This window comes from Canis lupus, chromosome 34 (genome assembly GCF_011100685.1).
Source record: "Canis lupus familiaris isolate Mischka breed German Shepherd chromosome 34, alternate assembly UU_Cfam_GSD_1.0, whole genome shotgun sequence".
Classification (NCBI taxonomy): domain Eukaryota; kingdom Metazoa; phylum Chordata; class Mammalia; order Carnivora; family Canidae; genus Canis; species Canis lupus.
The window spans coordinates 3,255,627-3,281,918 of record NC_049255.1 but is presented as its reverse complement, the minus strand read 5'-3'; the positions used below and the strand labels follow the sequence as shown (position 1 = coordinate 3,281,918).

Here is a 26,292-nt window from a genome sequence, read left to right as displayed (position 1 = left end):
CTCCAGAACTTGTCCAAAAATAACTCTGTGGCCCTGCATAAGTCATCCATCTGTAGTTTCCTCCTTCTAGAAAATGTGGATGACAAAATGACTCATTCTGATGGGTTGTTGGGAGGAATGAGTGATGTAATAGATGCAAATCGCTGAAAGGTGTGCCAGGCACAGAGTAAACCTTCAATGGATGTTAGCCATTAGTATTTATCTGCTGGTCACACCACAATGACTGCCACTCCTTCTTACTCAGGAACATACTTCAAGAAAGCATTTCTCCTGGTGCCTCTTAGTTTCCATCAGGAGGGTGAAGATGGCAACAGGACCAAAATGGCTTCACATTCTCTCTCTCTCTCTCTTTTTTTTTTTCCCACAAAAGACAGTTTGTCAATTTAATAATCACTCACCACTAAAAGCAAAATATTTAAAAGCCACACTAAAGAAAAACACTTAACAATCATTATTCCACCGCTGCTTTGTGTACATGCAGAGAAGTCAGATGAATACATATAATGTTAAAGAAAGGATATGGTTTTTGATCCTTTGACCAAGTCATCCACACTGATTGAGTCAAATTTATATTTAAACTAATATTATGTTTTTAAAATAAGTTTCCAGGTCTTTGAAATACAGTACATAATGATTTTACATCAGACCACAATGCTGCCTTCATAATTTTGAAGTCCACAAAGATAGAAAATACTGAGTTTTTGTTTCTTGGTGTGAAGAGTCATTCATTTTCCTGTAGATATATTCATGTGTTTTATTAAATGAATCCTCAGATCCAGTTCAGGGTCTTATTAACTACAGTTACTACTTTTCTAAAATCTTTTTTTTTTTAATTTTTATTTATTTATGATAGTCACAGAGAGAGAGAGAGAGAGAGAGAGAGAGAGAGAGGCGCAGAGACACAGGCAGAGGGAGAAGCAGGCTCCATGCACCGGGAGCCCGACGTGGGATTCGATCCCGGGTCTCCAGGATCGCGCCTTGGGCCAAAGGCAGGCTCCAAACTGCTGCGCCACCCAGGGATCCCAACTTTTCTAAAATCTAAAAACCAAGTGGCCCCAGGGATTTTTAAAGAGACTGTGTTCATATATCCCAAATTAAGATGTTACCTTATATTCAGAATCCAGTCTAAATGAAGAATCTCTTGAGTGATAGGTATCATTTAAACTATTTCCTCTACTTCTAGACATCATTCTAGCATCTAAAGAGCTAGAGGATTTGAACAGAAATTCTTCTTGGAATCCTTGAAGGTTTAGACTCCATTCTTGAGATTTCCCCTGCTCCTGAGCTGGCACTGAACAGGGCGCGTCCTGCTCACAACGACCACACCACCGCCTTCCTCCTCGGGGTTCTAGGCCTCTACCTGAAGCAGGGCAGTCTGCAGAGAAGCACAATGGCGCCCGCCCCTCTCCTGGATCCGGTGCAGAACATCACATTCTCTTTCTACTTGTTACAGCAATCTTAGGTTAGCTACTCAGGAGATCTTCTATCTCACTGTTCTTTCTTTCTTTCTTTCTTTCTTTCTTTCTTTCTTTCTTTCTTTCTTTCTTTCTTTCTTTCTTTCTTTCCTTTCTTTCAGTATTTTTTACAAGGTTTTATTTATTCATGAGAGACCTACAGCAAGAGGCAGAGACCCAGGCAGAGGGAGAAGCAGGCTCCCAGAGGGGAGCCCGATGCGGGGCTCAATCCCAGGACCCCGGGATCACAACCTGAGCCCAAGGCAGATGCTCAACCACTAAACCACCCAAGTACCCCCTCACTGTTCTTTCTAAAATGAGGATAATGGTACCTGACCTGCTGGTCACTGAGGATTAATACTTTATTAAAATAGTTTGTGAAATGCTGAACACACAATTTTAGAATTTTTTTAAATTGGCCTTCTTCCCATGAAGCATGTGCACACATAAATACGGCCAGACGCCCCCTACACACCACCACTTCCTTGCCACCCAGGCTTGGCTTCCTTCTCTTGTCCCTCAAGCTGCTCAGGAGTACAGTCCCATCCCCAGGTAAATCTAGGATGTTGTGGATCTAAACTTACATAATAATTCTGGGTCCCTCTACAAAAAATATGAAACTGCAAATATAAAATTAGGCTTTTGAAAGGGTTATTAACTTACAATGAGCAGAGTGGCAAGGAGTAGTGGTGGGAGGGAGGGTTCCTTGCAAGGGAGAGGCAGGAGTCTCAGCTCTCAAACTACTCTCCATACCTTGTCAATAGACACATCACCCCCTCTTCTTCCAATCCTGCCCCTCCCCCCATGACTTTAGTCAATTCTGTTCTTGGCAGGTGAATTTGTCTCCTCCTGTCCATAGAGGTCAGAAATCCCGTCCTCTTTTTCAACATGTCTCATGCAACCAGCCATTCTCTCCATCTGCTGAGCATCTCTATGCTTTCCCCACCAGCCCACACTGTGAGGGCAAGAATGAGTTTCGGAACCCCTGTAGCCCTACTTCCTTGCAGTATGCTGGGGCCATGTGTTTGCCAAGTGAATGAATGAACAAATGAATGAATGAGTTTCAGCATCCCGTGCACTCAGCCACCAGTCAGCAGACCTACAAGCATGTCTGGTGCCTATGTTTGCTGGCCCTGGTCACCTCCCTCCCTGCCTTTGCTCCTTCTCAGTGCTGATGATTTAACAGCAGCTCTTAACGCAGACAAGGCACAGCTCTGAGCACATTTCAAACACTAACTTTCATCGTCATAACTGCTCGATGGGCCAGGTACTATCATCATCATCCCTACCTGATGGATGAGGAACCCGGCACACACAGCATTTGAGTGGGTGCCCCAGGATCATGCAGCAAGGGAGGGGCAAAGCCAGAATGCGATCACAGCATCCATCTCCCCACTCCTGCCTCCTGACACCTGTGCTTGGCCCCTTTTCTCTCCTCCGGCCCCTCCTTGCATGCAGTATAAAGGGTGCTGGCTCAGTTTTCAGGCTAATACTGTGTTAGCTTCTTACGTGTGCCCCCGTGTCACCCACCTGCATGTTCTCCCTCGGGGAGGGTTCCATGTGCCCTCGTGGCCGCGGCTGCTCCTTTACCACATCCTATTGAACCACTTGTTTGTGATGTTTGCATCTCCCTCGTGCTCAGTGGCCTCTCTGCCACTGTCCCTTCTGCCACAAATGTTCCTCAGTACCTGCCATGAGCTGGCCACAGACTTTAGGAATAGAGATGCTGCAGACCGTCCCACCCCAGCAGGAAGCACACACCTGATGCACAAGGTATGGCGTCAAGAAGGAAAGATTAAAGGTGCCAGGCTTCGTTTCAAAAGAATCCAATTCCGAAGGCCAGGCGGTGATGAGGGACAAGGACAGGTTCTCTGTGCACACAGGAGAGACAAGTAGGGTCGGCCAGGCGAGAGCCAGGGCGTGTGTCTAAGGCGGGGGCCTGTGTCCCTGGGAAGGCCTCTGGGGGACCCCCGCTGGCCAGGCAGGGCGCCGAGAGGGCCGCCAGGGCTGGCCCACGGTGCGCAGGAGGCAGGAGCGGATGACACGGGCGACACGAGAGCCAGGCAGGCAGGCGACGGGCAGCCTGGCGGGCACCTGTGGAGACGTCAGACCTGGTCTTGGGTGTGACGGGAAGGCGGTGATGGTCGCCGGGGGATGAGCACGCGCACCGCCGTGACCGAAAGAGGAGCCTCCTGTCTGCCGTAGAAGCGAGCGGCCGGGGCGCCCGGGAGGCGACACTGTGGCGCGGGCAGGGCCGCCGCCAGCCCCACCGCCCAGGACTCCGGCTGGACCCAGCTGCTCTCGGGGGCTCGGCGCCTGTGGGTTAGGAGATGCCTCTTCGCCTCATCTCCTCCTCCTTCTACCCTCCCTGCTCCACTCCTACCCCCAGATGTGACGGGTACCCCCCCCCCCCCCCCCCCCCCGCCTGCAAGAAAACACCCGCACTTCCTAGAACGGAGGCCTCCCGAAGCTCGGCACCGGCCTCGGGCTCCCGGCCTCGGGCTCCCGTCCTGCCGGGGCGGCCGCGCCACGGGGCTGAGGCAGCCCTCCTCGGAGCAGGCCCCGCGGCCGTCAAGGTCCCCTCTGCCTTCAGGGCTCGGGGAAACGTCTCATCTGAAGCCCCCCTGGCCCCCTAGTCTCCTCTGTCCTCCAGCGGCGCATTTCCTCCAGAGAACGTCAGCTGATGAGGTGAGGCCCCTGGGACGCTGGGACCAGGCCCGAAAATCAGCGTGAGCGCACGGGGCCGGTCGTCCTCATATTCTCTCCACATTTTTTCTGCCCTCATTTTCTGCAGCAGATCAGTGGCTGAATCAATGTTCTGTCAATGCTGTTGGGCATCTTCTAGGAAGACTATTAGGAGAATAGGCTCCTTGGGCCAGCATGGGACGGGCTTGGGGATGTCTGTTCTCCTATAGTCATGTTTTAATTGAAAATGTACCAGAATCATCATATCATCCATTGGATTAAGAATCAAGCTATTTGTCATTCAGTTGCCTTGGAAACAGAGAGAATTTAGCTTTCTTGATCTGCTATCTTTTCAGAATGCACAGGTTCAACTCGGGCCCCAGGAGGCAAGGCACGTCTAGTTTTAAAATGGATGGGGTGTGCTTTTATATGAACATGTACACACAGGACCGCTCCATGCTTTGGTCTTTTACCATGTTGTTGAGTCGAAAATGCCAAAATACCTCAAAGGTTTTGGCTTGCATTGTGTCACACGAAAGGCACAGAGAGCCAAGTGCGACCTTCAGTTCATACCATTCAGTCCTCTGTCCTGAGTGACAACTCCCATATCCTGCCTTGAAACTGCAGACTGCCACCTTCACAGGGGACTCTGTTTCCTTTTTGTGTGTCACTCTACGAGAAGGCTCGTGGTCTGAGCGTGGGCTCCCCTCTGCAGCCTGGAAGAAGTTTGACCAGGGTGCTGGGAGATGCACAGCGACCTGACCACTGTCACCTGAAGACCTGGCCAGTTAAATGAGGCTGCTTTGCTCCAAGTGTGATCTCAAAGCTTCTTTTCTGAACCACCTCCAGAGTCCTCTATCAGGAGGACTCCAGGGTCAAATTAGTCCTCACAGCTAGAGTAATTATTTCCGTATCCACCTTTCTCTGCTTTTAAGTAATGAAGTGAGAGATCAGAGGGGTACGCCCCCAATCACACCCAAACAGCAAAGGGATGTGTGCACGTGTGCCTGTGTGTGCACACATGTGGCTGTGCTTCTGTGTGTTGGTGCATGTATATGTGTGTTCGTGGGCATGGAACACAAAGCAGAGGCCAAATCGTGGGGGCAACCTGCTGGAAGGGAAGCACTCTTATCTCCAGCGTGAGACAGACCATGTGAGATCCACTCTTGTAACAGATGTGTTGTCCAAAAAAAAAAAAAAGAGAGAGAGAGAGAGAGAGAGAGCGAGAGAGAGTGCGCCAAGGGGCTGAGGGAAGCTCAACTAGTTGAGCACTATCAACTAGTATTTTTTTAAATATGCTCTTACTGACAATAATTTGCATTATATTAATTCATTGTTTAATGGGAACATTTTATGCTCATTTTAACTAGTGCTCACCAAACAATTTTCAAGGGAAAAAAATCATGATTCCATAGAAGACATCAGTAGTTTGTGTGAATTATAAAAGATTCACACAAAAATGTGAATTAAAATAAAATGTGAATTATAGAAGATTTTTCAGAATAAAAAAGAGTATTCCTTTTAAGTACATTCATTACACTGGATTCATCATGCTGCCTATTAAAGGCTTTGTTTTAATTACTGTACAGATGTGTAATTAGTGTTTTAAATTGTATGTCTAAGCACCATTACCCTCTGCTTAGATTACAATCACATTTTCTCTTTTTAAGAAAGCTGTCAATCCACTGAGTGTACAAACCTACTTGTAACTTATCACATACCAGTTTAGGAGCAGGGGTCAGCAAACTTTCTTTAAAGTGTCAGACAGTCGATTTCTTAGACAGTCTCTCCCAATTACTCCTTTCTTTGTTGTGGTGCAAGAGTAACCAGGGATAATGCATAAACAAGTGAGCATGGCTGTGTTACAATAAAACTTTATTTAAAAAACGGGTTGTGGTCTGGACTTGACCTGTAGTTTGTAGTTTGCTAATTCTGATTTAGGGAATATAGGCTCTCTTCTCCCCAGGATCCTTTAATTACAAACTTGAAATTCTTCACTACATGCAATGTGAAGTCTAGGTTACTTTTAAAAATACATGTTGGTATGTCAGCTAATTGAATTTAAATTAAAAAAATATGTGTTGGTCTCACTTTTATTTAGAAAAATAAATGTAGCTTCATTCAAGGCAACGGTAATCATAAGTAATTAAAACTGATGCAAATCCAGGCAACACGTGTAATTGCTTAGACCTTTCCATTTGGTTGTGCCAGTCTATTCGTATCTCTCTTCATTAACAAACATTTGAGCCCTTCCAATGGGTGACGTCCTGTGCTGGCGAGTGGCTGGACGGACTCCTGATGGGGTTCCTGCTCCGGTGCAGTCCGGATGCTGTCAGTACCTTGCTCACTCTAACTCCAGCACTGAGCCACACCTGGTGCCTAGTAGGTGTTCAAAACATCCTCGTTGATTTACTGAATCGCTACATCATATTTGACACATCAAAAGTGAATCCTTATCTTCCCCTCAAACTTAATTTCTCCTTCTGCCTTCATTGCTTCTATTTATAACATTGTTTTCTAAGGTTCAAAACCCCAAAGTCATCTTTTGTGACAGCTCATGGATCCATCCCTTCACTCCGTCCTACGTGTTCTAATCACTGTAATCTTCCTACAACTCAGTTCTGATTCTGTCAATCTGCGCTCATGACACCTGCGGAGTCAGCCTTTACTTCACGAGCAGAGCCCCCCGCTCTCGGATGTGCAGGGTCCAGACTTCAGCTTTCTCTCTCTCTCTGACTTTTCCCCACGACTGGTCCCAGCAGGGTCCCTCCAGGCCCCTCTTACCCTATCTTCCTCTCTCTCTCTCTCTCTCTCTCTCACACACACACACACACACACACACACACACACACATACTCAAATCCTCCCACACTACCCTGAACGACTCGCCTTTTTCAGACTTGGAGTTTCTGATAAGTGAATTTCTGCCTGGCACTTTATCCTTCCAGAACAACGTCTTCTCCATTGTCAAATACCAATACAATCAGCTTCCCACCACCTCCTTGGTGGAGAGTTATGGTGCCCTGATAGTGCCCTTGGCTCTCAGCTCCTTTGTCCTGATCACGTGCTACCACAGCAGGTGGAAGTCCACATACTCCTGACCTTGCTGCACACATGTGAGGGCTTTTGTCCTCTAAACAAACTCCCATTTGTCCCAGTGCTTCTATTTGCTGGGCCTCAAACTTTCTTCTATCTTTTCAGTCTAGTGGTTTTCCTGTTAGAGTCAACTCTGCTCCCAAGAGGGAAGTGCCCCTGTTGTTCAGAGCATCTCCTGCCCTGCATCACGGGCAGGAAGCAGGGCTACTGTCTCACTGGCCTCGGCAGGCTCCGAGCTCCACACGACTCAGGTCGGGGCAGTACAAGGCTCCAGCAACAAGGTTCACAGCCCTCTCTGCCATCCTGGTCCTGATACCCTCTTCCAAGCTCTGATACTCTGGGCCCCGTCGCAGGAATGTGGTGGAAACATCTGGATGTCCTGCAGGCCGAAGGGAAGCGGAGGCCCCTTGCTACCATGACACTTTCCTACCCAAGGGCTTGGGTCCTGCCAGGATTTCACATGGGAGCTGCCACCAACCCCTTCCTGGAGGCTTCATGTCTCACTGCTACTCACCCTGGCTGCATCTCGAGGCAGTGGAGCCTCCTGGGCACTCTTCATGGGTCTAAGCAAACAGCAAGCAAACCCCAGTCTTGTCCCCTCTCAGATTTCTGCTTGATCTTTAAACTTCTTTTGAAAATTCAGGAAATCCACTTTTGGTTTCTCTTTGGATTCCTGCCTGCTCTCCGGTCCATCTCCAAACTGTGGTTTGGTGACCCCAGGAGTCTTCTCACCCCTCCTGCATCACAGTCTGGCTTTTTAAAAGCAAAGAATCTTGCTGGCATACCCAAATCCACTAATCATTTTGAAAGGATGGTTTGAAATGATCTCCTCGTTCTGGGTCCCTTCTCCCCCAGAAGAAACAAATGGCTTGGCTGTCCTGTGGGAGGAGGCAACCAGAGTGGCTCGAAGGGTTGCCAGATAAAACGCAGGACAGGGCACTCAGATAAATGTGAATTTCAGATAAACGATTGGTTAATTTTTAGTATAAGTACGTCCAAAATACTGCATGGATCATACAATACTAAATGTGATCGACTGTTTAATGGAAATTTGAATGAAAATGAAAACATTAAAATACATGACATCTAGTTAAATATTTGTATTAATAGACACAAATAATTATTAATTCTAATTTCCCAGTTTTTCTGGTCAGTTGCAATCACAATGAGAACTCTAAGTAAAAAACAGGCATCCCTAGTTAGCTGAGTGTTCACCGGGAATGGAATGCATCAGTTAAATGTTTTCAAAATTATGGTCCTCTTTATACCACACTGAGCTATTAAAAAGTAGAACAGATAAAGGGATGATCCCATATAGCAATCTCTTTAATAGAGGAGTATAGTTTTTTTGCTATCATTTTACTAGTTTAAAGATGGTACAATTTAGAGATTAGTGGAGACCTTAAATTATTTTATACTCCATGATTCTAAAATACTAATTTATAAATAATTATATACTGTTGATTTTTTTTTTGCATTTCACTTTCATCACAAAAATGGGTATCAAGGCAGCTTTTATTTTAGAATTCTCCTTGTTAGCACAACTTAGACAAGTAACTGAGAAATTCTAATTAATACTATTTTCATTTAAAAGTATTTTTAATATACAGGGGCGTCTGAGTGGCTCAGTCAGTTAAGCGTTTTCCCTTTGGCTTGGGTCACGATCCGAGGGTTCTGGGATCCAGGCCTGAGTCGGGCTCCCTGCTCAGTAGAGAGTCTGCTTCTCCCTCTCCTCCTCCCTCCTGCTTGTACGCTCTCTCTCTCTCTCTCATGATCTCTTTATCAAATAAATAAATAAAATCTTTAAAAAATGTTTTAAAGTACTTTTAATATATATGAAGATATATATTTATAGGAAACAGAAAATTCAGGGAACGACAGATTTTTGTAGCTGAGCAAAAAAAAAAAAAAAATACATAGCTTTTGAACTTTTCTTCTTTTCTCCCTCTATTCTCCAGTCTGTGCTCCTTGATCACTCAGCTTCCTGTCTAGGAAGCTTCTAGACTTCCTTCTCATGCTTAGCTGAAAACCTGGCTTTTTTTCTCAGTGACAGAACAAAAGCAGTCTCCCTCTCTTCAGCAGATTTTCCAACCCAACTACGTCTGTACTCATCTACTCTGCCTTTCCTTCCACTAAAATGGATAAAGTGTCCCAGTTTCCTTTGATTCCACTAAATCCATCCCTTCTACCATATGCAAGAACCATACCTACAATTATCCCCTCTCTCCCCTGCACCACTAATTTTTAATCCTTCTTTGGGGGCCATTCCCACCAGCATTAAAACATGCTGTAAAACCTCTTGTCTGAAATAAAACACAGCAAGAATACACACATACACACTCTTGACCCATGCCCCCCTGTGGGTATTGTTTCATTTTCTTTGCCCTCCTTTAGGCAGAATCCCTAGAAATGCCCATAATGATAATAGTATTGATAATTATAGCAAACACGTAGATAATGCCAGGCATTGTTTTAAGTATTTTGCATTATTTATATAACTTAATTATTCCTCGCAGAAATCCTATACTTGAGAATAAAGAAGTAAGGGCTGTTAATACCCTCATTTTATATTTGACCAAACTGAATCACAAATAGATTAAATAACTAGTCCAAGGTCATGCCAGCCAGGACCCAGGTGACCTGAGGTCTACGCCAAGGTAGCTCACATACTCACTTGTAACTGCACACTCTACTGTCTCTGAATTTTACCTTGATGTTTGTGTGCCTTACCTATATTTTGGTGAATCTAAGAAGTAAGAGTTTAGCACTTCATCTCCCTGCACCTCATGCTGCAAGATCAAATGGTTGATTCTCAGTCCTCATCCTACTGGTCCTGCCTGCAACACATGGCACTCAAGATTACTTCCTCTTCCCTTCGTTACTTTCTTCTCTTGCCTTCCAGAACACAGCATACTCCTGGGTCTCCTCCTTTACTCTGGGCACCTTCTTGGTTTTCTTGGTTTTCTTGGTTGGATTCTCATCTCCTCAAAGCTTTTACAAGCTGAGAGCTGGCTCCTGGGCATCTTCTCTTGTTTGCTAGCAGTGTCTCTAGTCTCTTGGGATTCACATGCTGTTGACTCCCCAAGTTTTCTCTTCCTGTCCAACCTACCCCAACTCTAATTTCCCATCTCTACTTGGATATAAACTAGTATCTCAAAATGCACCAGCCCCAAACTGCTTCCACCTATCCACTGCCCCTGCCTCTTACCCTACATCTCCTAGAATTTCTCATCTCAGCAAATAGAATCCTGCTCTTCTCAGCCACTCAGGACAAAAACCACTCCAATTGTCCTTGCCTTCTCTCTTTTTCTAAAACCCCAAATGCAATTCATCGGCAAATCCTACAGGTTCCACCATCAATAAACTCTATCCAACCAGATTGTGCCTCTGGACTCTTGCACCCCCGCATCCCTTCAGCTCAAAGACTCCTCTCCCAGATACCTGCTGGATGACACCACCTCTTTCCTGGGCCTCTATTCAAATGTCACTTCCATGGAATGCCTTTCCCCTACCACCTTGTGTAAAGTAGTAAACCTCTTCATTCTCAACCTCCTTATCTTGGTTTATTTCCTTCAGAACATTCTCTCTTCTTGTATTTCTTTAATATCACTTTCCCCAGACTACAAAGTAAGCTCCAAAAGAAGAGAAACTGTGTCTATTTTCCAATACCTGGAACAATGCCAGGTCCATGGCTGATGCTTGATAAGTATCTGTCAAATAAAGAAAGTTAAATACTTACATCGATTTCTTTATGATCAACCATACTTTTTAAAAAATAATTTATTTATTTATTCATGAGAGGCACAGAGAGAGGCAGAGACACAGGCAGAGGGATAACCAGGTTCCCCGCAGGGGGCCCAATGTGGGACTTGATCCCTGGACCCCGCGGTCACGGCCTGAGCCAAAGGCAGATGTTTGACCACTGAGCCATCCAGGCATCCTGAAAACCATAATTTTAAGAGTATGCAAAATTAATATTTGTACATTAAAATGTATTTTCAATGGATATGCTATTTAAAAGTAATCCTGCCAAGCTATTTGCAAATTATTTTTGTGTGACGAATCACAGATTAAGTCCACAGTTATATTTAACTTCTAATCATTTGGCTCTTCTTCAATTGATGATCGAGAATACTTTTGTAAATCATATTTCACTGCGACATGGTAGTGTGTTTCTTATTTCCACAGAGCTGTCAGGTCTGATGCCCGCCCCCCCCCGCCGGCCACCCCCCCCCCCCCACATACACACACTGACCCTGATCCTTTCGAGCACTACTCGAATCTGAAATGGCTCGCACTGCTCTGCACCGAGTGGCTATTCAGGCTTCTCAGTCTCGGGCATGCTAAATCACATTCAACTGGCATGGTCCAATTACAGGAGAAGCAAATTTCAAAAGGAAGCCACATTCATGTTCAAACAGAACATTTTACGCATCTTTTTCATTTAGTTTTGTAAATTCAGTTGACAGCTTTGGCAGGAAAAGAGTTTTTAGGGGGAATATTAATATATTTCACTTCTGCTCACGTAAGAAGAGTCACTTCAGTTTTTGTTTGTTCCTTGCTAGGTTTTTGTTGTTGTTGTTGTTGTTGTTTAGCTAAATACTGTCACCCTCAGCTAAACTAGTGACTGAGTTATGACACTAAAAAAACCTCTGTGGGTGGAAAAAATAGTACACAACACTGAACGTTTAATCAGCCCGAGAAATGAAATGGAAAAGTATCTCGAAGTGAAACTAAAAAAAAAGGCACTCTTTGATCTTTGAAAATTCTGTCAAGTGGCATCAGTTCTGAAGATGAAAGAAACAGAATTTAACATAGTTTCAAGCAATCTATCTTTCAGTTTGATGAAATGAAGATGCCTCTAAGTCTCATGCAGTAAATTATATCTTCCCTGTGAAAATTCACATCTACGATCCCTTTTTTTCCTCAAATAAATGCAGGGGTCAACAATCATCCTAAAAATCAGTTTCATTATCTTTCAAATATGTGTCACATAACACTAAAATGGTAATGGATTGAGCTATCAGAAAAATTGATCTAAAAATGGATAATATTTTGAAAATTGTGATTTTCTACAACATATGTTACTGCATGGAAAAGGTATTTACTCCTCTGTTTTTGTCACTCACAGATGTCATGTAGGATAATAAAGACTGTTACGTCAAGTCAGTACTGCACTCTGCAGAAGGCCTACCGTGCTCATACCATGGATGCTGGCTGGCCTGTCACCCGGTTCCCCTCCCTGCTTTGCCCAGGGGACAGCGACGATGGGACACATCTTCAAAGGCTTACGCAACAGTCGTCAAGCCAGGGACAAGCAGCTGTGATTTACTGCTAACATTACAACCTTTTCCATCATGCCAGCGCTTACTGCCATTAGGAAAGTCCTGTAATCACTGCAAAAGAGATCCAAAATTATGGCCGTTTCGACACAAGACATTTTGATAATGATGTAATAAAAATATGAAGTTGGTATTGTAAGAAGTTCGTAAAACCTGGAAAGGAATACAGTGGAAAAAGAAATGATGGAAATCCGAGGTAACAGACTGCTTTGCTTCAGAGATGGTGCAGAAATACACACACACACACACACACACACACACACACACACATACACACACACAAGCATTGTGGTCATTGGCCAAGGGATTTTAAACATGGAGGTTGGCTCACAGCACTGCCCTCCCACATCTGATCTTGAAGACGGGAGACCCAAGAAATCTAATCTTTCCTCCTCCAGCCCCAAGCCCTTCTGAGCATGCACAGTCTCACACACTGCACCCCCTGATGGTGTCCTGTCCTGCCTCCCCCCACCTCCAGTCCCCTTCACATGTCTGCATCTCCCATACTGGTTAACTTCCTCCCTATGTGCATCTTACTTTCTGAGTGAAACTCATTATGAGCCTAACTTAGGAATCGTCCTTCCTTATGCATTTAGCTGCAGAACATCTTCCCCACCTCCCATGCTCATTAATACTCCTGCTCAAACTCCCATAGCATCCGTGCTTAGCATTTTCACAGCATGTATTACAGGGCTGAAACGGTAGATCTGTCATTTCCCACAGACATCCCGAAGTTTCTTGAGGATGTGGATATATCTTACTCATCTCTGTAATTTAAATGTTATCACAGTATTTGCTGCAGAGAATCTCTTGACATAATGAAGGCATAGTTGCATAATAATATTATATAATAAGCACTTGTGAATTGCCTCCAAAAAGATTGGCGACAGACATAAATGCATTATCCCACAGGAGAGTTTCATTGAAGTGTCATCTGTGTATATATAAAAGCAGCAGAGTTACATTGGGGTGATTAACGTTTTCAATATTTTATGGGATTGCTCAATGATATGTATTTTGAGTGGCCTCTTGAATGCACTTCCGATGTAAGCTCTTTTCATTTTGACAGCTATAGAATAAAAAGGTATTTTACTACAAGCAAGAGACTTAAAATGTGCATGGAATAAAACAAAATTTATATTCAAAGTCAAAATAAATCTCTATCAAAGTATGAAGACTCTCCTTTGGCTGGTCACAAAGCACATGTACATATTTTTTTTTTAACTGAGCTAAATATTTTCAAAAACCTCCTCTGTGTACCTACCCTGTGTATGTACCTACTCTTCTGCACTAAGAGAAGGCTACAGAGTGTTCTGCTAGAGGAGATACTTGTACAGTTAGAAACCAGAGGGCAGAAAGTAACACTGTCTTTAGTTTTGTGGGCAGGGGTGATCAGAAGTCAGCAATTTGTATCAGTGGTAGTTTATTTCACAGATAAATGAGACACCATTTTAGCACTGATTTCTTTTTCACACACTGACTCTTCAATTCAAAGCATCTCAAAAGTCAATGAGTCACATGAAGGCAAACTAGTCACTCTGCCATCAGAAAGAAGCAGGCAACAAGTAACTGTTGTAATCCTTCCCTGTATGGGGCACCATTCTGGGAGGACTGAGAACAAATCTGTCCTTCCCACTTTTGAACTCACCCTCCAGAAAGAAAACATCACATGCTGGCAATGTACTGAGAGCCATTAATAAGGTCCATGGTTGATACCTTCCTTTCACATGGTTCATCCAAATACTTCATCCTTTATGTTTACTTTGTCCTTATCTTTAGGGGAGTTTTAAACAATGTGAGACAATAGAGACAATGCGCTTTAGATTCAAATATTTTAAGATAACCATTCAGTTTTTCTTCTGTACTAGAAATAATTGTTTCACCAAGGTCTCTCTTGGCAGCTTTGACTTTGAGGATGTGGTTCTCTGGAGTCCTTTCAAACTTCCCATGCCTGGCAAACTATGGTGAATTTAGATAAGAGAATCATAATTTCTCCATATTGTTCTATCGTTAAAAATTACGAATGTTGCCAAACAAAAGGTTAATGAAATTGAGATGAAAAAGAAGCTCTAAAGTAGTCCATTAGTAAATGGACCCAGACAGTGGCAAGAAATCAGTTCTTAGAGGAGACAGTGGTAGTTTAAAGAATATAATGTAGACTCTTGAATGATCATACTAGGTAATCTCTACTTGATACTTTTTCAAGGGCTTTTTTGAAATAAACATATGGCATACCTATGAACATCTCCTCATGTTTAAATCGAGTAACTTCATTAAAAACCTAAATTTTGGGATCCCTGTGTGGCTCAGCAGTTTAGTGCCTGCCTTCGGCTCAGGGTGTCATCCTGGAATCCCGGGATCAAGTCCCACGTCAGGCTCCTGGCATGAAGCCTGCTTCTCCCTCTGCCTGTCTCTCTGCCTGTCTCTCTCACTCTGTCTCTCATGAATAAATAAATAAAATCTTAAAAAAAACTAAATTATTTTAGCTTGTCACCACACGATCTCAGTAAACATCTGATGGCTTTTAATGGTCCATATTTCCAGTATGCTGACTGTTCTTAATACTTTTCCTGGATTTTTTACCTAAAAGATAAATCTCAAGCATATTGGTCTCTTGTCTCCAGAATCAAACTTTATGTATGTTTGTGTAAAAAACAGGGTATGTGCCAAGTCTCTGTTCCTTTGGAACAACATCTTTTTGCACCTCAAGATTTCTCAAATCCTATAGGCTCTGGGTTTTCTCTTTCTGTTTCCTTTCTCTCTTCCTTTAGACACATCTGCAGATTTTGGCAGACCCTCCAGGGGGAGCACAGAGAGAGGCAAAAGCGATTATACTTGAAATTGGAAGGATGATTTGAATCTTCCAGAAGTAAGGGGGTAAAAAAAAAGGAAGGAGCATTTCAGTTGAGAGACAAGCATGTGAAAGGGCACATCACCTCACATAATGGTGGTAATGTTGGACTGCAAGGTGGACAGGACAGAGAACCAGGGTGAGGGACAGGGTTAAAAACTGGTGGGACATAGCTTTATTTTAGAAGGTGGATTAACTCTGTAGTGACAAAGCACGAGTGGAAGCTCCCAAGAAGGGGAATGCCATGATCAGGTTAGTTCTGAAGATGATGTTTCTGGTGGCAAAGAGGAAAGTGCCTTGAGCTGAGTGAGATGGGATCAGTGGGACCACGTGAGAGGCAGCATGTCTTTCTCAGTAAGTGATGACAAGGGTCTGTGTTGAGGGGAAGGCAGCTGGGGGGTAGACCAGAAAGCCTAGAGAGATTTCAGACCTCAAGGACACAGCCAGTGTTGTCATTTGTAAGGAGGAGGAGGGGGATATGAAGACTGCGCTGAGGTCTTTAGCTTAGGAAGAGGAAGGCTATATAGGGTACAGATTCAAGGAAGTAGAACAGATTTCGGGGTCTTACAGGTGAAGTATGATGCTTTTGAGGTGCCTGGAACAATTATCCATAAGTGCAAACTCAGCACTCAGGAGAGGGGCCTGGCATTGGGGATAGAAGCAGGCTAGTGGGTCATGGCAGCAAAGAATCCTGACCAGCAAGGATCAAGGTCCTAGCCAAGGACAGGATTCCAGCCCCTTGAAAGGAATGCCACCCTGGCAGAGTGAGCACCTTGCCTTAGGGGTGCTGAGTTGTGGTGTTGTGTTCTCCAGGTGCGGCTCAGGCCCAGGGAAGCATGCCATCATCTGATTACTGGAAATAGGGGATAAGATGGAAACTGGCAATGCAGAAAAGGCCAGGTCCTAGGTGACAGGTGGACCAACATGATGCTGGGTCCTTAGAATAGAAGCAGCACTGCCTTCGATATTCTCTGATGATCGACAAGACTGATACGGGGCCTGGAGGAAGCTAAACCTTCCACTAGGGGCAGGAGGGACTCTGGACGAGGCCAGGGGACCCGTTTCTTATGCTGATATGCTGAATATGAAAATGATCTAGAAGAACAATAAAGACTAATGCTTGAACCATTCTGCAGGTAATCCTCCGCATTAGGTTGAAATCCTCCAGGGTAATACCAACATGCAATATTCACTCTCCACAGGGGATAGAGCCTTTTCCAAGTCACAGCCTGCTTGTCATTCTCTGCTACTTGAATGGAGTATGGAAAACCTTGAGGAACATATATTAAAAAGTGATCACATGCTCTTTTGTTGTTGAAACTTACCGAAGAGACTTCTCCCGTCAACTACAATGATCATGTCAAGAAAGCACTCTCTCAGCTGGCATTAACAGTCTAGGAAGTATTTGAGAATATTTCCCTCTGCTTCTCTTTTTCTCCTAATGATGAGAAAACCCAAATGGTGTCTATCCTAACAGGGTTAGGGGCACATCAGGTTACTGGCAGGGGAGAATTCTGGCTTTCTTGAAAAGATGAAATGCCCCACACTTCTCAGCCTGAGGGCAGCCTGCCACTGCTGTGCCCGCAGAGAGGGTGACAGGATGGGAGAAGTATAGTTGGCCCATTGTTGAAAAAGAACTCCAGACATCCTCATTGCTGTGTATTAATTGAAAGAAACCGTTTGTTTTGTGGCTAAAATAGTTTGCTTCTGAAATTTGCTACGAAATGGGGACTGATTTCTCAGAAAACTCGAGGCCAAGTTTAATTTTTCCAGCTTTCAACCTAACACATTATCCTTTTTTCTAAAGAGTGAAAGCCTTAAATGGAACTCAAAGTCTGAAACACAAGAACTAACACTCTTTGCCTGAACTGGTGTTTCACAAGAGCCGACACTATGCATTTTCTTTCTTCTGAGAATCTGGTTCAAAGGTCAAGCCTAATGGAAGTCTTCAGAAGTTTTATTTTCCTTTGTAGACCTAATGAAAGACTCAGAGCTTGACCCAATAAAACTTAGATTATGAAGCGCTCTCTGTTGTTGAAGGAACCTCCATGGTTTTTCGCTTTAAAATAACCATCTATCAGAGATTAAAAGACAGTGCCTTGATATTTCAATGAAACAACATATAAACACACCCACACTACACATGTATTCTTATGCCTCTTATTTCCTATGACCATGAAGATCTGACTATTAATTTCTTCTTTTGCTTTCAGCCATCATGGGTGTTTTTAGTACACAACTGATCAAGGCATAGGATTATTAATGCATACAAAATTTGATAGGTTGTTATTAAACATTAAACATAATTTTTTGAAAATGAATCCCTTAATGAGTTGGATGGGGGTTTTTAAAAATTAGTTGATGAATCTACAAATGAGTATTTTTTTGCTAGAATGAGACAGGTCAGTACCAATCTTTCTACTTTAGAGATGCAAATGTGGAGAAACTCTGTTCACATACATGAGCTGTGAGGCTCTGAATGAGTGGTAGGTTGGCCTTTATTTGTAAAGAAGGTGATGAGAAACTGTGAGATAGAGAATAGAAGGCAGAATGGGTGAAGAGCAGATAGATGTTGGCAAAAGTGAGTGTCTTGAAATTGATTGCCTTGGAATGCTCAGTGAACTCACTCCAAGGCCAGTCCCTATCAGCCTGAAAGCCAGTGACCCAGAATGTGGGGATATAACCACTATTCCAAAGCTCAGAAAGCACCATGACAAGAGAGATGGAACTACTGCCTCCTTCCAGGTGAGTCTTCCTTTCTCTTTCCTCCACCCCAAGGGATCCGATTAGCCTGTATGGCCCCACACTCCAGGACCCCATGCTCCCTAACAGCTAAGCCCCAGATTCTTCAGTGGGGATGTAACCTCTGCACCTAGATGTAAGAAATATTAAGTAAGGCAGAAAGTGGCTGGACGATATTTAGGAGCCTTCTGATCAAGGCTCCTAAAACTTTAATGTGACATGCATCACTGCGGTACCTTGTTAAAGTGAAGACTCTGGTCAATAGGTCTGGGATTCTGCATTTCCAAGACATGCACACTGCTACGTGACACTGAGGCATCCCTGGAGATGCTCTTTGGCCATAGAGAATGATTCCTGCATCAGTTCCCATGCCGGCGAGGTGAGCAAGGCTGAGCATACTGAGGAGTGCCCACTCGGTTTGTATGGAGGGAGCACTCACAAAGGCACCATCAAAGCTCTCACAGGCTCATGACAGAGCATGAAGTGCCTACATCTTGTTGAGGGGTCGTAGGCTGGAAGGGGATGTTATCCACTGAAGGGAGTCCGTGACCAGATGTGGCCGAGTACTGTGTTAGTTGTGATGGAGGTCAAGGGCAAAGAGAGAGGAAAGAATAAGGCTCTGAGCCAGTCTGAGCAGTTCTGGCACGATCTGTTCAGAGGACCTCTGCTAGCTGAGACAGGTTCAGGAGGAAGAGAAAGAGACATGACGGGGATCTAGCTATGGTTGGGAAAGGGGAAAGGATGCTGGTTATCTTTGAGAGACAAACTGAAAATTTTGACATTTTAAAGGGAGCGGCAGCATTTCATAAATTCCAATACTTGGATAATAAATGACAAAAGAAAATAGCACCCTGAAGATAGCCCCGCAAAACAATCCATGAGACAATGATGACATAAGTCGTGTTATATTTCACACTTTAGACGTGGTGATTAAGCGAATAAAGTCAGCCTATACATTTTGACAGAAAGGATCACCAAGACATATTATGTGAATAAAAGAAAGTTGCAGAACAATAAAGATGTAATACAATTCTTGTAAAAAAAATGAAGAATAAGGGGGGATCAATACTGGTGGGGAACTTTAAGAACTAGACCATATTTTCATAAATCTATACTGCAACATTGTGAAAAGTGAGTTTACATTTTGCTCATCACAATATCAACTGTATTGACCACCTGTGTTCCTAAATTCAGACTTTTGACCAAAAAGGAAAAAATTCTAAAGCCTGCAAAAGTCAAATGATCTTACACCACTAATGTTATAATAAAAAGCACATCTGCAAGGTCAAATATGATTGATTAGCAGTTTAATGTCATAGCTCTATTTCTACTTCTCAATAAACTAGATGTGCGAGAAGTTTCTCACTATAGATTAGTGATGCAGGTCTTAATGTGCATAGAAATTATCTTGGTGTCTTATTAAAATGCAGATTCCTCTGCGGTACATGCACTTCTAACCAGCTCCCAGACCCTGGACTTCACTTTGGATGGCAAAGCTCTACAGAAGGTGCTAGAAAGTCTAAGTTCTAAGGTTATTCTAGTGTTTGCAATTTTTAAAATATGAATGATTTTTAATATAAAATTCAAAATGTGGTAGACTGGATACTTTATTTCCATGATTTGAAAACTAAAGAAATGGAATAGAAAAGACAATGATTCTCAATTTGTAGAAATGACTCCATTTCCACAAGCGAGCATGTCCAATTTATCAAAGCACCAGTCATTTATTATATTGCACTGATTTATTCATCTGTCTAATGATTTACGTGTATAACTAGTAAAACTACTCTTTGCTTTGGGAATCTCATTTTCTGTAATGCACACAAACCCTTTCAAATTTAGAGGAGATAAATACATGTTTGTTGACTCACAAGTTATAGTTTAAACACTATACAAAACTCACCTTCAGAAAAGGTACACCTACATGGGCAGGATGACTGGGCAGCCAAACCCCGGGCTGAGAGCAGCTATCACAGCCCCTGGGGCCCCACTCTGAGGACACACACGTGTAGATCATTGTAGAACCTCACCACAGACGAATGTCATTAGGGTTCCCGCTGAGCCAAAGCAGCTCTGCCTAGAGGGGTGGTGTCATGTTTATGTGGCTCTAAACACAGCCTCCTGCATTAGTCTGCTTGTGCTGCCATAACAAAATACCACAGGCTGAACATTTATTTTCTCACAGTTCTGGAAACTAGAAATCCAAGATCTAGGTGCCGGGAGGTTTGGTGTCTCCCAAGGCTTGTCTGTCCTTGGCTCACAGGTGGCTGACCTCAAACTCTGTCCTCATGTGGTCCTTTCTCTTAGGAGGACACCAATCATACTGGATTAGGACCCCATCCTGATGGTCTCATCTTAACTTAATTACCTCTTAGGTGAACTTCTCTCCAATTTTACATGCAGAGGTCCTGGGGGGCTGGGACTTCAACACTGGAATTTGGGAGGGCACTCACTTCAGCCCAAGACCACTCTCCTGAGCAAGTTAGAACTGGAGGGGCTGCAGAACAACACACAGTTGGAGAGCAGTGTGGAGAGGAACCGGCCCTAGGGCAGAGGAGAGGCCGGAGAGGAGGGGCCTGGGCCGCCCTGGCAGGCAGAGGCCAGGAAAGGAGGAGAGCGGTGGAGGGGGGCAAGGCCCCAGGCCGCAAAGCTCCCTGAGGCCACAGACACTCTACGGCGCCCTGCTCAGGGTTCCTCTATGGCCCCCAAAGCGGCTTTTGTATCCACGACCGTGACCTGCTTCTCAATGAGACCTGCTTGGCTGAGGCTGCTGCGACCCCCTGGAAACTTCCAACAAGCTCCTATTGACTGACGTAGCCAGAGCACATTTTATGGGCCGCAATCCGCCAGCTCTCAGAGGGCGAGGTTGCTGCTGCTGCGCGGCCCCAGGGGTGGCCCCGCGGGGGACAGGCTGGCGCACGAGGGCCCACCACAGGGGGCAGGCTCCCTCCACTTCTGGTAAAGCAACAGTGCAGGATCCTTGAACAGGAACTCCTTTCTAATGGATGATTGTGCAAATTTATAGTCATTCATGGCTGGCAGTTACTTAACCAGAGCTGGTCCAGCGTGTGTGTGCATGTGCATGTGTGTGCATGTGTGTGCATGTGCATGTGTGTGCATGTGTGTGTGTGTGTGCACGCGCGTGCGTGGTCCTGCTGAGCAGACACGGCCCAGATCTCCTGTCCCTCCTGATGAATTAGCAACATTGCCTGTTATTTTCAAGCTGATTTATAGTAAATTTAAATCTGTTAATGTTCTAGTAATCTTGAAAACAAAGCACAGCAAATACATTGTTTTTGCCCCCTGCAGAAACATTTCAGTTTAAAAAAAAAAAAGAAACATTTCAGTTTATCTAAAAAAGCCCGTGTTTTATATTTTCTTCTTTAATGTCAGAAGCACTTTTATTGCAGTGTCAATGTTAATTGCCACTTATCTTAATGAGTTCTTTTCTAATACAAAATAACCTGGCTTGAAATATAGCAGACTTCTTTGTCAAAGAGAGAGAGGGCCAGGAATACTATTGGTTCCTGGGAGAAACAGGATGCTTCTTCCCCGTCTGCTTCCTTTATGCTGGTTGAAAGCTTCCTGATTTAGGGCCTCTGAGGTATGAGTTACTGCCTTCATTTTCAGTGCGAGGGGAAATTAACCCCAGTAGAAGTCATGAAATAGAACTTGGGCTCTGAAAGCAAGAAGCACCGTAGGAGTGCCTGCGGTTATTACAATTGAATTATGTGGTGGCTCACAGAATCAGTGACTAGGGCAATTTTTAATAAAACGTAGCAGATAGTTTTCATTTAAATTTGATTTAGTTTTAAGTTTATAGGATTTTAAATAAGATAATTTCCTACTTATTTCCTAGTTGATACTCCCATCTCATCTCCTACCCAAGTTTCTGCTGTCTGTCTGGCTGTTGGCACTCAATAAATATTTGTTGAATGGAAGAATAAGTGAATGAAAATATTTACAACTGATCATCATAAGGCACTATTTCTCAAATAATATTAACAATTATTTTTATTCTATGGAATAATATTGTGTCAGCTAATTGAAAGAGCTACTTCACATTCATTATTTTAACCAAGTCTGATAACCAATATATTAGGTAATATTAATTTTATTTAATCATAAGAAAATGTGGAGAAGAGATTAAATACCTTGTGTAGGTAATGTATTTGGCAAGTAATAAGTGGGATAGGATGCTGTATGTGTTCCCCTTAAAAGTGGGCTTGAGAGCCCATAAAGCAGCAGATGGCATTGAGTTTTGTTTTGGTTTTTATGTTTTTTAAAAAGATTATTTATTTAATTTATTTTAGAGAAAGAAAGAATGCATGCAAGCAGGAGGAGGGGCAGAGGGAGAGAGAGCACCTTAAGCAGACTCCCTGTTGATCAGGGAGCCCAGTCACGGAGCTCAAGTGGTCCCGGGACACTAATCATGACCTGAGCCAAAATCAAGAGTTGGCCACTCAACCAACTGAGCCAGCAGGTGCCCCAGAAGGTACTGTTTTGAAAGCAATCATGCTCAAGATCCATGGGGCCACTCCTGTTCAGTCTTCCTCCCTGTGGCCCGCACCTGTTGCCAACTCTAAATGGTCTTAGTTTCTGTACATCAGAAGTAGTGCCTGGATGGCCTTTAGCTGGCTCTTTCCTTTTTTTCCTTTTCTTTTTGTTCTTTTTATTGCAGTAAAGTGTACATATAACTTATCATTTTAAGTATACAGTTTAGAACACCAATAAAAAATAAATTTATAAAAAAATTAAGTATACAGTTTAGTGGCATTAAGTACATTCATATTGCTGCGCAACCATCACGACTGTCCACCTCCAGAATGTTTTTTATCACTCAAAACCAAAACTTCGTATTCATTGAACACTGACTCCCCATTTCCCCTTCCTCCTAGTCCCTGGTAACCATTATTTTAATTTCTGTCTCTATTATTTTGACTACTCTGAGTACCTCCTATAAGTGGAATTATGTAGTGTCTGTCTGTGACTGGCTTATTTAATTTAGCATTTACTGTACTATGTGCAGAATTTCTTTTTTTTTTTAAGGCTGAATCATAGTCTGCTGCATGTGTAGATAGAACATTTTGTGTATCCATTCATCTGTCAATGGATGTTTGGGTTATTTCCCCCCTTTTTTTGCCTTTTCTTTTCTTTTGTTCCCTTTTTTTTCTTTTTTCAAGATTTTGTTTATCTGAAAGTGAGCATGAGTGGGCAGAGGGGCAGAGGGAGAAGCAGGCTTCCCGCTGAGCAGGGAGCTTGTCATGGGGTTCAGTCCCAGGACCCTGGGATAGTGACCTGAGCCGAAGGCAGATGCTTAACCAACTGAGGCACCCAAGTGCCCCTGGCTTGTTTTTTTGAAACAAGAAAGGAGGAGAGGGAGTTTCAGAGGAGACCCTGGGAGGAAAGCTAACTTTGGTAAGATGACCAGTTCCATTAGGCATAACAAATCATCCCACAATTCAATGGCTGAAAACAAGAATCATTTATTATCTCACTGCTTCTTTGTCAGGAATTCAAGACAGGGAACAGCTGGGGTGGTGGCTCCCTGCTCCACAGTGTGTGGGTTCTAAGCTGGAAGACCCAAAGGCATGATCAGCACTGCCTGGAAGGTGGCTCACTCATATGGCGGGCAGGTTGGTGCCCCCCCTACACCCCATATGGGCCTCTCCACAGTGCTGCTTAAATGCCTCAGGATATTGAACTGGCTTCCCTACCTCCAGAAGTCACACACTGTCACTCCTGCAGTATTCTGCTGGTCACATAGGAGGGCTCTGATTCATGTGGGAGAGACCACACAAAGGTGTGAACAACCAGGAGATGAAGGTGACTGGAGACTGGTTACCACAACCTTATTTCTGTTAATTCCAGAGACTGTGCTAGTTATATGGAGATTTCTCAGAAATGATTAAGATTGTAGAATATTATTGCTTCTTTGAAATATTTGAAAATATTCAGAAGAAACACTATAATTCTAGTCATTCACTGATTGAGCAAATATACTCAAAGTAGTACATATAGGTAAAGAGCCAGGATTTCTCCATTACATTCACTGAGAGGAATGTGAGTACCTTGAGCTAATTTTATACTACTCACATGTTCAGAGAAGCAATTTCTTTCTCATTGTGGCTTCTAAGCCACCGATTTTCAAGCATCTATTTACACACCAACTATGCTTTTTCTATAAGGTCCCTTTTATTTGATTGCAAACACCATCCTATGTTCTAAGGTTATGCCATGTTTGCTTTTCCCATGTATTAAGCAGTGGCTGGAGGAGACTATTCGCAAAGTCAAAGAGTGGCACCCCACATGTCTTTTGAAATGTAACTAGTGTAGGAGTTCCAAAAATGTTGGGAATCACTGCGCCAGGTTTCAAAGTCTACAGGACACATCCTGGGGTCTCACTGTAGCATCCTGCAGTATAGAGCAGCTAAGGGTAGACACGCCCTCACTTTAGGGGCTTCTCTGCAAATGGCCCAGTGATCAAATGCAGTTAGTTTTCTTGGTATGCTGGGTTCATGTCTAAATAGGACCCCCAAACTGGTGGCCCATGGGCCATGTTTTAGTATGAAATTTTAAGTGAGGATACAAGTTTCATCTCTGTCAATGAGATGCACTTTAGTACATAAAATATTCTGTATAGCAAGAACATTTACTTCTGAATTTCCCACTCAGTGTCTTTCTTCTCCTCCTTCTCTTTCTGTTTTTCTTCCTCTTTATCCTCCTACTCTTCATAATAGAATTACCTCGACTCTAGAACATACTTGGTTCAGCAACCCAGTTAACACGGTTGAACACAATCATCAGTACATGAAAGAATTTAGGTTATTAGATTCGTTGAGCTGTATGTATCATGAGCAATGGAAATTTCAGCTCAAAATGTATCTTTCTTACTATAAAATGCTAATTTCATCTCTATAGATGTCAGCGCCTCCAAATTAATGAGTGCTATTAGCTGCAAAATATCTCAAGAAGCAACAAAAATTAATTCCCATTAGTTACAAACTGACAGACAACTACCACCTGCCTTGTAAGACAATAAAAGTTTTGAATGCTCCCTTTTTGTTCTCAATTAAATGTTTAAAGTCAGATGGTGAAGAAAGGTGACTTATGACATCAAGTAAATTATTAAAACTGGTTTGTACGTGGAATGACCAAAGGGGATTTCAGATTTTGTTTGCAGTGGAATCGACAAGGAAGCCTTCGAGGATTGATTAATTGAGATATGCTAAAAGTGAAATAGGTTCTGAATCGTTACAACAGTATAAGTCAAAGATAAAAAAAGAGTTCTTTTAATTAAGAACTAGTCGAATTCTCTGAGACGCATAGAGCACTTCAAATGGTGCATAATTCCAAAAGTGGAATGAGCACAGCCATGTGGATGCCGATTAAATACATAAACAAAGAACCAGAATGTATTTTTCAAGGTTCTCAGAGCTACTCTGATGGATTCATATTTCTGCAAGGGAAACAAATCTTAAGTTTCTCTGGTTTTGAGAATTTATATTTTTTCATTTTTAACACTCTGTCAACATGGATTTAAAGAATGGAATATTTTTAGAATGACTTTAAAAAAAGTGGTAAAAGAAAATTAAAAGCAAACCACAGGACTGAGAGAGCAGACCTACAGGTAGACAATAAAGGAAATCAGTGTTATTGTGTGTCTTTTGTCACATTAATAATCATGTATACTTATGTAAATTTTGTAGGCCTTATCTCGGATAAACGTGTGCAGAGCCAATAAACAGCCAATTTGTGTACATATACATGTACTGTGTGCACGTGTGTGTGTGTATATATACACACATAAATTATATGTATTTGTATCTATAGACATACACACAATCTATCTATACTCAGACACATAATCTATGTAGCATAACTGGGATGTCAAGATTCCCCCTGGAAGTCAACAGTCCTTGAGAAATGACTGACCAACCTAGCTGATTCCATTGCTCTGAATTTACTGGTTTCTTTTCCTGGTCAGAGCTTCTACCATTATAGCCAACTCCATAGAGACTGGACAGTGAGCAGGAAACTTCTCAGAGAAGAGGGTGTGTAACGGCTTCTGTTCCTGTTTGCTGGCTCTAGCTAGTTTGGATTTGGCTTTTTGACCCAAATG

At 43.2% G+C, this 26,292-nt stretch overlaps 1 protein-coding gene across 9 annotated transcripts in view; it reads right to left on the bottom strand.

The window, feature by feature from the left end:
- CTNND2 (catenin delta 2) overlaps positions 1 to 26,292 on the bottom strand; it is a 913,511-nt gene that overhangs the window by 320,906 nt on the left and 566,313 nt on the right. The gene's annotated exons all lie outside the window — the stretch shown is intronic.